Source organism: Mycteria americana, chromosome Z (genome assembly GCF_035582795.1).
Source record: "Mycteria americana isolate JAX WOST 10 ecotype Jacksonville Zoo and Gardens chromosome Z, USCA_MyAme_1.0, whole genome shotgun sequence".
In the NCBI taxonomy this organism is placed as follows: domain Eukaryota; kingdom Metazoa; phylum Chordata; class Aves; order Ciconiiformes; family Ciconiidae; genus Mycteria; species Mycteria americana.
In genome coordinates, this window is record NC_134396.1 from 61,229,316 (window position 1) to 61,247,833 (window position 18,518).

The 18,518-nt window shown below is 40.7% G+C and overlaps 1 protein-coding gene across 3 annotated transcripts in view; it reads right to left on the reverse strand.

The window, feature by feature from the left end:
• The window catches only part of TNFAIP8 (TNF alpha induced protein 8), a 65,932-nt gene that overhangs the window by 21,847 nt on the left and 25,567 nt on the right, over positions 1–18,518 (reverse strand). Inside the window, exon 1 of one of the 3 annotated variants that reach the window (XM_075527430.1) lies at positions 499–567. The exons of the other annotated variants lie outside the window; for them this stretch is intronic. The gene's annotated coding sequence lies outside the window, so the exon portion shown is untranslated. Of the gene's footprint in view, positions 1–498; positions 568–18,518 lie in introns of those variants that run through there. 3 annotated transcript variants of the gene reach the window in all.

Below are 18,518 nucleotides of genomic sequence, written 5' to 3' on the forward strand. Positions count from 1 at the left end.
GCAGCATTGTTTCAGGTAGTTTAAGCTAAATAATTATTTTTTTCTTTCACTTATGCTCAGTGCATGGTGCCATCTACCCTGAAAGGAGCAATTCACCTTTCCTTCTTGGAAAAAATATCTGATTTCTTCGTGCTACAGACCCCCTTGCATCCTAGAAAAGATCATTATTTTTAACTGTTACATGACATTGTTCTACAGCACAGCAAGAGAACTGGAGTCTTTTGCTCGCACCCCCCAACTCGCCATGCATCATGCACGCCTTCGGAGCAAAATCAGGGGGAATTACTTGGAAGCCTGTTTTCCAATTGGCACAGCCTCCAGTAAAATCACCGTCAAAAGGAACCATCTTTTCCTACTTACTCATTTAGTATATTTTTAGCACAGTGAACAGGACAAAACCTCAGTGGAAACGTGACTGCTCAGACAAAAGGAGAGGTGTGATCTCTCAGAAGTCCTCACGGTCTGCCAGCTCTGACATGCAACCGAATTCCCACCTACCCCACCCTCACAGGGTTAAATGCGTGTGCCTGAAGGGTTGTCAGGTCTTCATAGAAGTAAGCTATTAACAGTCAATGAGCTTGTCACTGGCGTCAAGTAGAAACAACTGTATTTCAAGATGAAGTCAGAAAGCACCAAAGCTGTCAGCTGCACAAAATTGGGGCACATAGGAAAAAAGAAAATTAAGCATTTCAGATTGTAACACTCAGCTGTATTCATTAAAGTTTATGGGAAGACTGTAAGTAGGTAGGATGGTCTTGTAAAAGGTACAGAGTCAGGAAAGGTGGTATGAATTCTTCAGCCATAGCAAAGTTGCTTTGGGGACCGGGGTAAATAATACTTCAGAATGTGAGCAACTTCTGTCCTATTTTGAGTGATTTTATTAATGATAAGGACTGTCCTTTGCCATGTACTTCTCCCCTGCCTAAGAAAGGCAGATCTCACTTTAGTTAAAGGCTCTTGGTGACACTGGCAATTTTTTATTTTGCAATACGCACAACTCCATGGGTCCCTTAAGGACAGTCCCCGAGAAGCTAGCTGTCTTCTACAGGCCTCATCATCTGCTGTGGTGTGGCAAAACACAGCAGCTGCACCCTTCAAAGCACAGAGAATGAAAGTGAGTATTACCCTAAGCAGCATGACAGAAGAAAAAGTAATTATGACATGGGACTAGCTAAAGAAGCCACATTTTCAAGTTACAAAAAAAAAAAATTAAAACATTACTGGTTTGGGGTAATTACTGTTTAGTAGATTGAAACCACTCAAAAAACCCTACACAGAATAGAGGAGGAACAGGAAGAAACATAGTTAGTCAAGATGAACTGCAATAGCCTTTGGGGTCCTTTAATCAAAGGGAGTGTTGGTAGAGAGATAAAATAGCCAGAATATAAGCCAGTATCAAGAGCCCTGCATGAATAGATTTACACAATAGATGGATGCCTTTTGTTATTTTAGATGACAGACGGACATGGAGAGATAATGAGCCTTGTGGTTAAACGTCAGCAAGTTCTGCAGATTAAGATTTCTCAAATCTCTCAGAAACTTGAGACCTCTCTGGACAAATAACAAAAACCCGATGATTTTGGTTTTTTTCTTCCCTACAGAATCAAGATCACACCTCCTCACTCAGCCCTGTCCCTCCTGTGTACAGGGTCTTAATTCAGACTCCAGAAATGTTTTTTTTGTTTCATTTTGATTGTTATGCTTCCTGAAAACACATGCATCAGCTGAGAAGACTCCAACCAGACCAAAGAGTGTTTAAGTAGGTTATTTTCTGATCTTAGGTTAAGCAGCAACTTGTAATGTCATTCGATCATGAGGACATCATCACCTTCTTCAGAGTCTGCACCCAATGAACTCCAATAATTTTACTTAGAAGGCCAGTAGAAGTAAAGGAATAAGGCAGGTAAAAGTTAAACAGAGTAGGTGGACAACACTGGAGCCCAGGTAAGGGATGACACTACCTCACCTAGAGGGAAGAGCCAGTTATTGAAGCATCCAGACTGATTTTTGGATCCTGTGATGAATAAACAGCCTGGAAGCTTAAAAAAATCCCTCTTTAATTGTAAACTGTGCATGTGATACAGAGTAGGAAGCACAAAAGAATGACAAAACCTCTAAAAATAGAATCAGTAGATACAGCTGAATTTCATAGGGCAGATTCTCTTAGGGAAAAGAAAAGTAACTTCCTAAAATAAAGTGCCTAAAACCCACCACACATTTGGACAGACGCTCTCTCAGAGGGAAGGCCAGAATTCCCAGAGTCAAATTAAATCTTTTGTGTGGTACACACAAAAAAATGGGTTTACATACTAAGTTTGAGTGGCTAAAAGTCTAAAAGCCATGAAGCTGGGTAAGACAAGGGGGTACCGTGAAACATGGTCCTTTACACCCTTCTCTGCTGAAACAAAAAACGCCTGGTTTTACTTTACAAACAACTTAGTTTTGTTTTGTTTTGTTTTTTAGTTCATCATTTGTAAATTGTCCTCATTTCTGCTAACACTAAGGCAGGGTTACCACAGAAAGAACAGGCTGTAGCCAGGCCTTGGCTTACTACAGTAATATGCAGGGCATTGTGAAAGGATGGGTAGCTGTGTCAGCACATCCCCAGCCCAGCGCAAAATCTTGTTCATGTTTTGTGTCTCAGTGCACGCTGAGACTGCTCTGTTTACAGAAGCATTTTCTTATTACATACACAGGTGGCAAATCCTGTTACATCTTTTATAAATATTTAAAATAAATAATAAAAATCATAGTAGCCCAAAAATGGTGCTAAAATTACTACCAAGAAGATTCTGAAGCTCAATGCTGAAATGTCAAAAAGGACTGTAATGTTTTGGTTCACAAAAAAGAGGAAGCAGCACTACTACATGAAAAGTATCAGGAAGAAGCTGTCAAGAGGAGGAGGCAGCTGCCATGGAAGCAAGAAGAAATCTCCTACTGCAAAAAAAACCTGCACAGCCCTAGAACAGTTCTAGAGAAGGAAGTGGTAATGTAACACTTCAGACATTACATATTCGTGGCTTTTTTTAAAAAAAATCTCCCCATGTTTGCTTAATGTAATTAAAGTTGTCTGATGATAACTTCTGCTCTTCCGGAATGTCACATTCGATGGATTGCAAACCTTTAAACAATAAAAGTAAGGTCCATGCCCAACTTCAGCTCCTTGCTACAGAGGATAGCCACCAACCATTTTCTCTAAGCCAACTGCATGCCTTTTGCCAGCTGTAACTGTACTGAGTTATTTGAAGCCATGTGACAGAACTCTGATGGCAGCTGAGGAAATCTGGGTTTCCCACCCTACTCCCAACTGTGAGACAAAAGAAAGACATGTACAAGTACCCTGAAAGATCATAATACACATACCTGCAGGCGTGGTTTCTTTATGCTATGCCAATAGCCATGCTGTAGAGATTTTCCTTCTCGTGAATTAGCAAGGATGGAGAATGTTGTGTGGATCAATGATGAGAAAGTAAGAGTGTTGTACTATGCTGTCCCATGTAAGACTGTATAGTTAAACAAAGTATTGGCTTTCACAGTACTACTACAAACAAAGCTTTTCAATCAGCTGTTTTCATGGAGTAAACTCAAAGATACCATACTTAAACGTATAACCTAGGGATTATGTAAACTTTGCCATTTAGCAATCATGCAGTAATATAAGGAAAGCTTATGCCATCTCTCTTCTGTAGCCCCAACAAGTTGTACCTATTTCTGGTACAAGGGGGATGGGTTGACAAATTTTCAACTTCTGACACTCTTCAATGGGTCTGGATTACCGGCACATAATGCAAGTTTTCACACAGGACAAGGAGAACAATGGATGCTGTCCTGAAGCTCTCACATATATTATTTCTTCATATGTATCATTTGAAAAATGTAATGAGAAATGATGTGATACATCCATCACTGTAAATGCATTTCACCAATTCTCAAATATGTGAGTTTTTCTCAAACTAATGTTGTGAAAGGGAACGAGATGTAAGATTGTTGTATTTCAATCCAAGATCTCCCAAGCAGAAATAAGTGCAGCAGGTCTGGTCTGCACACATTTATGGAATCTCCAAACATGCTGCCTTATCAGAAGGACAACAAGACATTTATACAGTATCTCAGAAAACAGGTACAACATAGTAGTTCATGGAATAAAAGAGGACAAATTGTTAAATTCAAAAGCCTGGAAGCCACATTGAGATATCATTAGGAAATTAACTGTAGCTACCTCTTCTGCAAGTGGTCCCTTGTTTACTTACAGGTTTTACCAGAAAGATCTTTTTATAGAAGTTACTGATTGAGTAAGCAGTCAAAGACAACATAGAAGTGTGCCCTCAACTTGCTCCATTGTTGCTTCTCTGCATCTCTTCCAGTACCACTACAACCTTTTTTCAAGCAGGCAGATCATAACCGCACTGAGTTTCAAGATGCACAGGTTTATAGAACAGGAGACATTTTTGTTTTCTAGCCCTTCCCTATTGGTTTAGACTGGTGGATGAGCTCTTTGGCATCCCTACAGAGCACTGAGATCTTGCAGCACAAAGCAAGGAGCTGCCGCCTCCTCCAGCACTGCCCATCTCCTCGGATGCAGAAATCCGCCTGCCAAGCACCCTCCCAGGTGCCACACAGTGCAGCCCTGACCTGCTGTCTGTGCCCTCTGCGGCTGCCGCACAGACGTCACGTGCGCGCGAAGGTGCGCACAGACATCACGTGTGCACAGGGAGAGGAAAGGTGTGGAGGGAGGGGCACGGAGTCACAGAAAAAAGTAAAATTTCAGTTTTCTTGCGTTGTGTCTAGGTTGTTCTGCTTTCAGTTATGCACTTAAGCAGTTACACACAGACATTCAAATTAGCAAACCAAGAAGTTATTTCCTAACCCAGAGGTAGAGCAACAGCATCTGTAGTTTGTGCTACTTCTATTATTGCAAAATAGAGTGCAATATGCACTGCCTGTGTAGTGTGAGTGCAGCAAAAACAAATTCCAACTCTTATGCAATTTTGTTAATTTGGAGTTTAATATTATTTTACAGTCAAAAGAGGACTTTTGATTAGCTGTGTGATTTTAATAGCATTCTTTATACAGTTCTGTAACTAAAAGGACTAGGTACAATAGCCCATCTGTTGCCGCTGTAGCCAGACTTTTCTCCTGGTTTCTATTTGTTTTATTACCTTCTACCATAAACCACACATATATCAAGATAATCTAGACAGTGCTTAGCTTTTGATTGATGTCAGAAATACTGTGTCCGGCATAAAACATTCAGTCTTTTCATATAACAGCACAACTCTAACATCTCAGTTATCTACAGTGCAGAATTTTTAAGCAATTTGTCTTCACGCCCATAAACCACGTACCAGGTACTGTTTTCATCTTAGGAAAATTCAGTCCACTGAAAGCTAAAGAGAGAAAATAAACCAAAACATTAGCAGGTTGATCTATAAGCCAGATCTGGAAAGTATGGTCACTCCTGGATCATCACTGCTTGCTATTCCTTATTGTTAACTTGTTTTTTCCCATTTGCACAACAGACTTCAGACCAATTCAGATGATAATGCTTGGGGCACTTGTTGAAGCACTCACAATACTTACACCTATTGGTCAGACCCACGAATGGTGTATGTTTCTACCATGTGGTTAATGAATTATTAAAAGTCCAGCCCCAAGGGATCAGGCGATCCCTCCGTAGCTTTTGCACCATGCCTGGCATCCAGCACTTCATCCTATTCTCCCCCCTCCCCTGTGCTGTCCTCCTCGCCTATTTCTATACCCTCCTGTTCAGCATCCATTCTCCACCCTGCTAGTGGTTTATTGAGGCCTGTCCATTCTTTCATTTCCAAATTGCAAGAGCAATATATGGTAAATCTAGTGTCATACGAACCCACACCACACTGCTGGTGTGGCCTTCAGTCAATGTAAGCAAAACCTAGGGCTTCACCATAGAGTAATCTGTACAAAAGTATGTCTAAAGACCTCCTTTCTGATAATGAACTGGCAGAATAAGCACCAGTATGGGGTGACAAATGGATTCACAATGACCCCACCAAGTCCGGGAGAGGAAGAAGTGGCATGTAGGGGACAGATCCTGGTTTCCATATGGATGCAGTAAAACTTGCCTTACAGAGGCTCTTCACCTCAGCTCCTCTCCCCCAGACAGAAAATGGACAGCGAGAGGGTAGGAAGATATATGCACAAAAGGCTTCATAAAGTTGAACCTGCTTCATATTGAACATAACTTCACTATGAAATTTGAAAGTCCCATTAGTCTCATCAGTACAGTTTACAATGTCCACCTGCGTGATACCCACAATCACGTCTATGTATTTTCAGCGCTGACAGCCCGAGAAGACAACATAATAGTAACCACCTTGAAAACTGTCAAGACTACTGTGCAGTGCGATCTTCCAAACCCATGTCCCTGTTACAAACATGCTGAGATTGTTGATTTCGAAATAGTGACAACAGTTGTTTTTAAGCTGGTGTTGCCTCTACTCAAAAGCTCTGTGGTTAAGAGGTGAGGAAATATCTTCACTTAGCCTCAAAACGCAGCTTTCTTCATAAGCTTTATCTGCATCTGCCACTAATTGTCGGATGTTTCAGCCACAGCACAGCCTCAGCACAGGACTGGGACACTGCCTTGGAGTGACCCCCACCTTTTGGCCTCAAGATGAGCATCATTTGTCACAGAACAGCACGCTGCCAGGGTATGAGACTGCTCTCAGCTCAGAATGGCTTTCACTGGCTTACCTTTTTTCTTTCAAAAAACTCTGCAAATTCACACACAGAGCAACGCCATGACTTCTGAGATGTGAACTCTGATGTAATTGTTGCCTTGACTGTAGGTATCATGTTGTACAAAACCACCAATAACAATGGTTTTATTGTAGCCACATAGATACCATGCACTGAGAGGCGCTTATTTATCCAGCAGTTACCAGTTACTGAAGACAAGGTTTCAGTGCAGGAGCAAGTATAAAACAATTTCTCAAGAGCAAACGTGCCAAATAACATCCAATGGCTTGGTTGCTACCCACAAATAGGTGATAATGACGGTTGCTGAATATTCAGGAGTTCATCGAGGACGTGACAGAAATTAAAGACAAATAGTCAAGGTTAGCTGTTTTTTGAGGGCCTTGCGGCAAGGACTGCAACAGGTACTGATACAGGCTTATAGCACTGTTCCTCCAGATACCAAAAATTTCACTCATTATTTTAATTTTTCCTTTAAAAGGAGCACACACAGATTGCTACTGCCAACACAGCTATGCCAAGTGAAAGGCAGCACTGAAGAGAGTGAGACCGTGATGAAGAGACCCACATGAACAGAGGTAGGAAGGTGCAATCCTCCGGTTTGGTACAGCAGATCTGAGCTAGTTTTGTCACATAGAACTACAAGCTTCCCAGCGGTGGTTTGTGATAAAATTCTTACAAAATGGTTGTGTTATTACATGACATTGCAGCCTTTGCAAAAACGAAAGAAAGGCCTAAGAAGAAATCTGAGGGGCAGAACGTCAAAAACATAAACATGAAAAAACCCTGCATCAGAAAGAGAAATCACACAAAAGCATCACAGATTCCCCACAGATGAGTGGGGAGTCAATGTGCTACACAGAGAGTGACAGCATCACCGCAAGCCATGAGAAGAGATACTTACACTAGATCCACTCTCAGCAAGACGTAAGAAAAGAGGTATTGCCAGATACTTATACATCAAAACACAGTGCTGGAACAATTTTAATTGAAAAGGGGTATTTTAATTAAAAACAGAAAATCTAATATCACATAGCTGAAACTCAAAAAGAGCTTGAAAACAAGGTGCCTGACCTAGTGTTAAATATGGTATGTTTTAAACAGTGCTACTGGAGTGTATGGCTAATAAGGTATATTTTTCTTTTTTTTTAAAAGGTATGGCAGTGATGCTGACAGAACAGAAAATTGAATATTACCTTAAAAAATGAAGGTTTTTGTTTGGATAAAAGCAGAGTACATATGGGAAAACACGTGTCTTAGTTTGTGAGGGCTGTGTTCCAGTCCCAAGTGAACAATCCAAGTGTTTTGCTAATGCGTAACAATCAAACTATGCCCTTTTTCTTTGAGATGCCAAAGCCATTAATCATGCAAACAGTCAAAACACCACTTGCATATCAAATGCGATCTTATCTAGATAAAATTTCAAATCAAACAAAACTAAAAAATACCAAGCTATGAGAATAATCTCCTTTTAGTTCAAATTTAATTAAAAGAGATTAAAAGAGGGATTTAAATGGATATTAAACCTAAGCAGAGTTTGCTCTTTAAAAATTCACTTTAGTTATAGTTTACATGCACAAGCCAGATGAACCTAATTATGTGGTATTCATTCACAGAACCATATTGATTTCTGCATGTTCCAAATCGGTTTTAAATCAGTTTATTATTTGCCTAAAGCTTAGACTGAAGCCACATTAAGAATCTGGAAAAGTACTTGCAAGAACTGGATTTCTTTTGGGAAAATATTAACTAAGACTATGCTGAACAAGTGCTGAAAACTCAGTCCCCAATACCCAAATGAATTTAAGTACTCATCATTTATGGCAGCCTTAGAGGGCAGATTTTCAGCACTTGCTTCCCCTGGCCTATGGTGACATTTTCATAACTAAAGCACGCTTGGGAGATCAGGACTTTAGGCTAGTCCAAGTGAGAGTGACTGTCTAACAGAGCAGCAGCATCTTTGTTGATTCTTCTTTTCCACCTACCATGCCAGCATAGGCATGCGGTGTCCACATAAGGAAGATCCCATTTATAGATAACCTTTAATATTTATTTTTGGCTAGGAGAATTTTAACCTAAAATAGCTCTCTGATCCCTCTGTTTTTTAAAAAAATAAATATATAATAAATGAATTGCGGCTAAAAGTGAGTATTTCTCTCACAAAAGAAGGGCTTGGATGATTTCTCATCTAATTATGACAACTGAAAATCCATACCTTGCTCATTTTTTCCTATATTAAGCAGGCTTACACTAGTGAGCAATGTAGGCAGATTCTAGGTGTAAACTCTGTTTAGCATTTTAGCATTACATTAAAAACTCAATGTTGGATTTTTATTGATTGCTGTGAATGCCAATTAAAAAAAAAGAAAACAAAACCTCAGGAATTTTTGCTGGAGCCCAAATGAGTTTGTTTAGCAGAAGCATGTCTAACCTTTCAAGTATTTTATCTACTTTACAGGAAATCCATACTTCAGCTCTTAGAATGCTTTAGCAATAATAATAACAGAGTTTGCGCTCTGGGGCTGGGCCAAACTGAATACCACTTCACAGGGTTATTGCAAGACTTTTATGAACTATCTCAAGTATTCACTTTCAAAAAAAGAGATGTGCATAACAAGATCTGAACAAGACTTCCTCGTCTTTTTGCTCGACATTTCGTTTGCTGAAAGCTGAATTATGGCACATACCTAATATGATTTACTGTTCATGCAGCTGGTCTGTTGGGGCTGTGCTGCTGCAATTCTTCTAAAGGCTGAGGACTTTACAGTGCGTTTCCAAAATCTGAGGCTCAGTATGGACAACAGTTCGTATCTTTGTCCACTTTAGAAAATAAATGGAGCAAGAAAAAGAATAAAGACTATGACCAACTCTGCCACTGATGGTGCACGTGGGATGGGGCACTTTTATCAGAAATCCCACATAATAAACTTCTGAATGCTGCGCAGAGGTAAAGTCTCAAAAGACACCCACTCACTCCCCCCTGCGCATCCCACATCCGTCTCACTCGTGACATCTGTCAGCGACTAATGTCGGTCACAGAGCGTTTGTTGCTGGCTTTGGCCAATGCCACAAGGTGGCAACAGTGCCCTGAGAAAGAAAAAAGCAGGTCTTCAGGATTGTGTTTTGCTCGGTCTAGGGAACAGAGCAGGACCAGCATCAAAGGGCAGGTAAAAACGTCGAGCAGCTTCAGGTCCAGCCCTGCGTTAACATTTCATATTGCAACTCACACAAAAAGGTTGAAATTGTGTTTTGTCTGTACACGCTGGAATGGAAAATCTGAAGAACTAAACACTTCTGATGCAGTGGCCATCGCCTGAAATCAGTCATCAACACACCAGTCAGCAGCAGAAAATGTCTATCATTTTTTCCAACCCAAATCCCAGATATGTTTGAAAAAAGACTTAAATCTAGCTAGAAGATGCTTATATTAATACAGCAATATAACGGATGATATAGTGGTAACAACTGGGCTCCATGAATTTAAAACCATACTAAAATTTCAAGTATCACTTCAAGGTACAAATACAACTGTGCTACTCACGATCCTCATCCCAATTTCTGCCTGCAACGGCTTGCTTCAGCGCTGCTTTGCCTGTGTGTTTTTATCCTCCCTATCCTGCCATTGCCTTTCCAGAAATGGGATAATGCAACATTTTTTTCACCCCCGGAGGGCAGGTTTTGAGATACCTATAACTCACCTTCCCAGCTCCAAAGTCAGTGGCAGCCTTTCCTCTCACCAGACATGCAGGATTTTTTTTGCGTGCAGAGACAGTGGATAAATCAGGAGGACAGCGGATGAAAGAGGGATCTGGACTGGAGTAGGTCTCCCCTATTTCAGGAATTCAAATAGGAGAAGAGGACTCTTCACTTTGTAGTCACCTCTGTGAAGAAGGGGTCATGCTAAAACAGGACGTAGGTCCCCAGCTAGGTACAGACGGGGTGAAACAGCAGCGGGGAGGCTGGTGTGGGAAGGGAGAGATGAGCCCCAGCCCTCGTCTAATCCTGACGGCCTCCTGACTGATGTGTAGCAGTGAAACAAGGTCCGATGCCAAGAAGTCACAAATCTCACTACTAAGCATAACGAAAGAATGCCATGGATAAAGATTGCACATACAACCTTCACTAAGCCTGCAAAAAATCCCCAAGCATTACATTTTTCTTTGTGTCACTTCCAGGAAAAGACAAAGTCCCAGAAATTCTGTGAGAATTCAAAAATTCAAAAGAATTTTTTCTTTTGAAAATTAAGAGCAACTCAAATGATGGAGAAAGGATGGTTTACCTAAAATTAGATAATAGTAGTTGTTTCTGTGTACCCTGCAAAACTGTGATTAATTGGGGACCATCCCCCCATAATCCTTTTTCCCCAAGTATCAGTCACTTTTATTTTTTCTTCACGTCAGTTGAAACCTTAGCAGACATTTAAAAAAATGCAGTTAATTTATAGTGACAGAGATGCAATAAGACAAATTAGGATATTCTAGTTTAATCAGTGTTGGGTAGACACACCTACCTATCATGTTTTCAGAAGTCTAAGAAAAAAATCCAAATACTAAATCTGTTTTCTACTTCCTGGTTGCCTTAAAGCATTTCATCCTGCATGTATGTACAAATGCATTCACATTCCCCATGAAAAAAGATGAAACAGGAATTGCCACCACTTAAAACATTCCCATTACTCTAAGCAATGCTATCTAAGCAGGTAAGATTTTCCCCAACATCTTGATCCATATTTTAAGCCAATGTAGAGTTATAAAGTTTTTCATCTCTGTAAGTGAAACTGAAAAAATAAATCTCCATTCTTTATCAAATACCAGACATGACATGCTTGTCTTACCTGTAAAAATAAAAGAATGGTACTAAAGAACACATTAACTGAAAGCAGTAAAACATCATCTATTCAGCAGAAAGCTCATATGTTCACTTGGCTATACAGCCGTTCCATTCAAATTGGATTTTTATATCCAAACAGGCTTACTTGATCTCAGCACAGCTGACTGCGGGTAGGGAACGTAGCAAGTCTAGTTGATGAACAGAAAAGCAGAGGTGAAATGTAGCATTATGAGGCCAGGCTACAAATATATTTGACTCAAAGCTAATGCAATGCCTTCCCAAAACAGATCATTCCAACACCTACATAACACAACTTATTTTTAACATCGGGAAAAAGCCAGCAGAAGCTTGCCTGACAGTAAACAGTGAATGTGTTTGGGCAACATAATACTAAAGCCATCATGTTTCCCCATTTCCTGAGAGTTTGGTTTCACAATCCTCTGTGGTTCTTACTCCACAGTTTATACTGTAAATGCAGACTGACCTTCAAGCTTGTTACCAATTCAAGATACCTCTTCAACAGTTGCTGCACAAAAAATCTAATTTCTTTTCAAAATTCCTATAGAATTTAAACACAGCAGACTCCACACGTAGATACCTGGAAATCTAGAAGTAAGTGTATCAATTTATCAAACAGAGTGAATCAGGGGTAAAGAAGATAAAACTTCACTGCAAAAATCACAGGCATGACAAAAACCACAAGGACAGCCATCTCATCAGTAGTTAAGGGTTTTGACCCTACTGACTTCAAGGAAGAAACAGAAATTCCTATTTGTCATAGTGGGTTTCTGGCATTTGTTCCAATATTAATCAGAAATAGGTGAAATACAAACACTTAATAGTGAATGAATAGGGAAATAATGAAAAGAAAAAGAACCTACTCCACTAAAATATGCAAGTATCTAAAACCAGTAAAGAAATCTGTCTTAATATAATGTTTGGAGAAAAACATTGTCAAAAAGTTTTAAAAAAATTGCTATCAAAACTGGTATTTTGCAATGATTGATTGCTGACAAACACTGCTGCTTTGGCTTAGAGTTGTGAACTGGATGCATTTTCTTATTTCTCTAGTTTTTAAGAAGCATGCAAGTACAGTCAGCATGAAATTTTGCATTTTTAAGTGATAAGGTAACAAATGTCAGTATCCCTCACATGACTCTGGGCAACACAGGCTTCTGTGGAGCCTTCATTGATGATACGTACATGCACACATACACAGAGCACCTGTGGGGTACCTATTGTCTATCTGTTTTTCCAGATCCTTTGAAATATGGTATCTATGAATATTTACTTTTCACAAGGTGTTACACATCAATGCCACCTCCTTCCTTTAAATACAGCTTAAAAATTCTTTGCAGAGCTATAGATGTACACAGGCCAAATGCACAAGAAAAACCAGAAACCACTCATAGTTAATAATGTTTGTGCAACAAAGATCTGAAAGAAAGTAATGTGTTTGATGAGTACAGAGATTTATGCTCATCTTATCTGATTTCCAACTCAGAGCTACTTGTGGCTTTTCACCAAGTGGTTTCTAAATGAAATCAGAACTGAACTGGGTTTGAGATGCTCAACCTTGACTGAGACTTGAAATAAGAATTTTTTTTATCATCTTAAAGCTGTTCCTAACCTTAGTATATAAAGAAAAAAACACAAACCCTGCAACTGATATTTAGTCTGAATTCATGTATTAGCAACCTCCATGCATCGAAAGGCTTTGTTTCAGAGGTGAAAGCTCCAGGATATGAATTTTGGGGCGAAACAGGCACTGCCTTTCTGCTCGAAGTAGAGTGTCTCTATCCAGAGAGGAACTAGGACCTCATGCATGTCAACTTCTCCTACAGATGCTCAGGCAAGCCCTTACCTAACCTACTGGTGGTTGTGAATCCCACGTAAGTTGGCCAGCTCTCTTCAGGGGTCCTGACATCTGACCCAGGGCTGTGTGCTGAAATCCCTTGGTGAATAAGACAGCAGCTTTTTCCTCCCCAAATCTCTTATGGCAAAACCCTCAGGTATAAAGCAACAGATTTCTGATTTCACACAGTACTGGTTTCATAGGGTAAAACCACTGTAACTACAAATATCTACTCTAAAATTGGCTGTACAGGGAAGTTAATTATTCACAGGTGTTTTATACTAAAACTCAAACTAGACATAAATGTTATTTTGATTAAATAAGACAAATGAAACTTTATCTTCTGTATGTGAGTAGAACTGCCAACCCCCAACAAATAAATAGTATCTGTTTCTGCACTGAACCGGAGACTAGCTATTGATCAAAGTGTCTGATACGCCTCCATCAAACCCAAGGTTATCAACATTATGAAAGATAAAGTCCAGGTGGTGACAAAAAACATCAACAGTTAGCATCTGTGAAGGCACTTGCAAGGCTCTTGTTTAACTGTATTTGTGATGCCTGATATTCCCTCAAAATGAAGTATGTATTACTATTTTTACATGCATTTTAGTGATTACAAAGTTTTGGGGACCAGTTTCATTACAGAAATTAAGGAATTTATTTTTAGGCCAAATGCTTGTTTTGAATGTTAACACTCAGTGAATATATTCAGGATCCTACCCCAAGCCTGTGCTATCATTCTGGTCTCTATAAAAGTTGATTTATTATAAAATGAGACAGCAATATTAAACAACTGCCTACCTGGTGTACAGTTCAGAAATATTCCTAAGACATGCACGCTTTATCCACAGACCATAGTGCTTTCCAAATCCAACTCTGCTATATTCCTAAATGTGTATGTTACCAGTAACCAATACCTTTAAGAGATACTGTCCACTCACATCCTGACTAAGCATGACTGGAGTTGCTGGGACAGGAGACACGCTCACATCTTCTTCTTCCAGGAGGACACACATAGCTGGAACATGCTGTCGCATTCTCAGTTTCTTTACAGTCTTTGAATCTCAAAATCAGTTAACAGCACTTGAGGCAGAAAGACGGAGGACTATGAATATGAATACGGAATATATCTGAAATAACCTCTAGTGATTAATAAACAGCCTTCACATCTCCTTCAGGCAAGTGCTCATCCATGTTCACCCTCCTTTTCCTCCAGAAGAAACAGCAGACCACTCATGGCTGCAGCCTTGAGAGGCTCCTTTGCAAAAGACATCGATGCCTGACTAAGGTGCCCTGTGAAACACTACCCCTGATCAAAGGACAATACTAGGGAACCCAACTGAGGCCTGACAGGAAGACAGAGGATATCACTTGCATAGATTAACACTGCATTTAAAATTGACAAGTGCACCTCATGGGGCTGAGAAACCCACACATTTATGTGGCTGAAACAGTCCAGATGACAAAAGGGGAAGGATTTGGAAGGCAAGCTGTCCCACCACTCCAGGGATTCCTGAGCTCTTTTGAAGAGGCAGAAATGCTCAGTAGAAAGGCACACCTCAGACTGAGCGGGGAGAAGGGCATCCAGTTGCCATGCTGGGAATCAATAGGCTCAGAAACAGAAAAGCCATCGCTTCTTAAAGTAGACAGAAAGCCTTTCTACTTTAAGCCTCAGGAATTCTCAATTCAAAATGTGTTATCTTGAACCTTTGTCCTAGGCCTCTCACTAGCAGCCCAGATGTTTGATTAAACTGAGTTATCTTGTAAGATAACCTCCCAAAAGTCAATTTCTTCCTTACACAGGAGAAAGATCTCATACTTCTGTTTATGTGATACATGGTGGTTGTTAACTGTCAACACTAAAGCATGACAGCTGTTGATTAAGTGGGGAAATGCTAGACATCCCTCTGTACTGCATGGAGCTGCTGTGCAGAGGTGTGCAGAAATGCTGTGCCTTAACCACCCAAGTGTGCTACCACGCTGAGGAAAGCAACTTCCACATCATTTGAATCTGGATGGACAGTTCCCCAAAGACCTTGCCTAGCCTTGCATCATTCAGAAAGAATTTAAAATTCTCAGAAGGACTGCGATCACAGCTATATTCAGGGATCACTGATGCCTTGCATCAATTTATGTGGAATATGGCATGAGATACTATGTCAGTTTATGACATCACAAATTCCACTATAGTTGGGCAGGATGTCATAAACATAAGAAGTGGTGTTCATGATGATGCCACTGTAAGTGAAATGGAAAATGTACAGTCTGTGTCCAAATGCAGAAGAGAGGAAGAAGAAAAAGAAAAACACACCACTTCTGGCAGGTGTTCAAAGATGTGGTGGTGAGATACAGCTGGAGGCAAAGACAGGAAGACAGTCTCTATCAGCAACAGCACTGCTTCCTTTTCTGAATATATGGATGAGTACAAGTGGTTGTAATGTTAAATTACAGAGGCAGAGTTTGCGGTTCTAGAGAAGCTTTTAGCTTCTCTGTTTTAGCTTCTTTCAGAGACAGTGCAGAAAATGAAGAGGAACTCCTCAATGGCAGAGCTCTAAGTCCTTGCTGTTGTGACTCCAGCACCTCTTGTAGGGAAAATTCAAAGCAAGATGATCTTCTGGAAGAGTAACGCAGTCAGCTTCTTTGAGAAAAGGAGATTATTTTAAGCATTTAAATCTAGTGAATATAAACTGTTAGTGCTGACAGAAACAATTCCAATTTCCTGTGCTAATCCGTAGAGTAGCTTGGAAATACAAGTTTTATCACAAGCACTAAGACTATACAGATTTTGGCCAAAAAAAGAGAATAAAGCTGTCAGTTATTTTTCATAGTCAACAGCAATGAGGGAAATGAGTTCAAGATGGATAAAAAAGCAGCCACTGAGTTAAGCAGTAAAACCATGTGAAACTTGTGTTTTCCAAGAATTTCATATAGGTAGAATATGGCGATATTCATTGCTTCTGACATCTGGCAGCAGCCTACCCCAATCTCTGTACCAATCAGATACCAGCAGAAAACCTCAGAGCCTTTGTCAGATTCCTCAGACTTGTCACCATACATTTCAACAACTTTGGGAAAGGCTCTAAGATCTTTCATGGCAGCAGCAGATGCTGGAGGAGTATGTTGCCCTTGACTGAGGTGGTAGGGAGGATGCTATCTGAGATATTACTGTACTGCAGCAGATGGAGAAGAAAGCATGGTTATATTGTTTCTTGTCCCTGTATAAGAGGAAGCACCTTGAGGTTGTTTGAGTACAAATAAACTAAAAAAAAAAATAATTTATTTTTTAAACTATTTTTAAACAGAGTGAGGCTGACATGTCAATAAGGATCATCCAGAAATTATGACTCTGAATGCTGTGTTCTCTGGTTGAAAATATCACCATGGAGGCCTGAGCATTTCCTGAGATTACAGGGTTTTTGTGCTGATGCTCAAATGGCCAAAGTCTCCATTTATGAGAACAATCCTCTTTGATGGAGGAGGAGAAAGATAAAGGTCTGATGAAATTCTAAGCTGAGTTGTAGTAAACCATTGTATCAAGGCTGGTTCCACTGTTATTGCAGTAGTACCAAAATCACAGAATCATGTATTTGTTAAGGCTGGAAGGGATCTGCTGAGATCACCTAGTCCAACCCCACTGCTAAAGCAGGTTGTCCAGGACCGCATACAGTTGGGTTCTGAATATCTCTGCAACCTCTCTGGGCAATCCATTCCACTGTTTGACCACCTTACAGTAAAAAAGTGTGTTCCTGTGCTCAGATGATCTCTCACACATACCAGTTTGTGCCCAAGGCCTATTGTCCTGTCACTGGCACTACTGAGAACAATCTGGGTCCCTCTTCATCATTGATAAGATTCCCCTAAGGCTTCTCTTCTTCAAGCTTAACAGCTCTCTCAGCCTCTCTTCACATGAAGAGTCCCTTAATCATTTTTGTGGTTCTTTGTTGGATTTGTTCCAGTAAATCTGTATCTTTCTTGTACTGGGGAGCCCAGAATTGGACACAACACTCCAGATGTGGCCTCTCCAGTGCTGAGAATAGAAAAATTATTACCTCCCTTGATCTGCTAGCAAGTCTCTTCTTAATGCAGCCTAAAAGGCTGCTAGCCTTCGCCACAAGGGCACGTTGCTGGCTCATGGTCAGCTTGGTGTCCACCAGGACCACAAGTCTTTCTCTACAGAGCTGCTTCCCAGTCCATCAGGCATCAGCATGTACTTATGCATGTGATTATTGCTCCCCAGATACAGGATTTGGCATTTTCCCTTGTTGAACTTTATGAGACTTCTCTCAGCCTAATTCTCCAGCCTGTCCAAGCCCCTGTGAATGGCAGCACAACCAGCTGGTGTACCCGCCACTCCTCCCAGTTTTGTATCATCTGTGAACTTGCTGAGAGTGCACACTGTCCCAGGTGTCCAGGTCATTAATTAAGAGGTTAAACAGTATTGGCCCCGATATCAACCCCTATGGTACATCACTTGCCTCCGACTGGACTTTGTCCCACTGACCACAACGCTCTGGGCCCGGCTGTTCAGCCAGTTCTCAGACCTCCTCACTATGCACTCATCTAAGCAGTACTTTGTCAAGTTTGTCTAGGAGGATGTTATGGGAGACCGAGGCAGTGTCAAAAGCCTTACCAAAGCTGAGGTAAATGACATCCACTGCTTTCCCCTCATCTACCAAGTCACCTCACTGTAGAAGGCCATCGGGTTGGGCAAGCATGATTTCCCCTCTGTAAATCCATGCTGACTGCTCCCAATTCCCTTCTTGTCCTTCATGTGTTTGGAAATGCTTTCCAGGAGGATTTTCTCCATCATCTTCCCAGGAGCTGAGGTGATGCTGACCTGCCTCTATTTCCCCAGATCTTCCTTCTTTCAGACAGCAGTGACATTTGCTTTCTTCCAGTCTTCAGGAACCTCTTTCAGTTGCCATGAAAGAAGTTAGCTGAGATTGGCCTCACAATGGCATCAGCCAGCTCCCTAGGCACACGTATGTGAAACTTGCCAGGCCTGATAGACTTTTGTACATCCAGTGTGCTTAAGTGCTCCCTAACCCTAAGTCTAGAGCAAGGGTAGAGTACCTCAGTCTTTTCTTTGTCA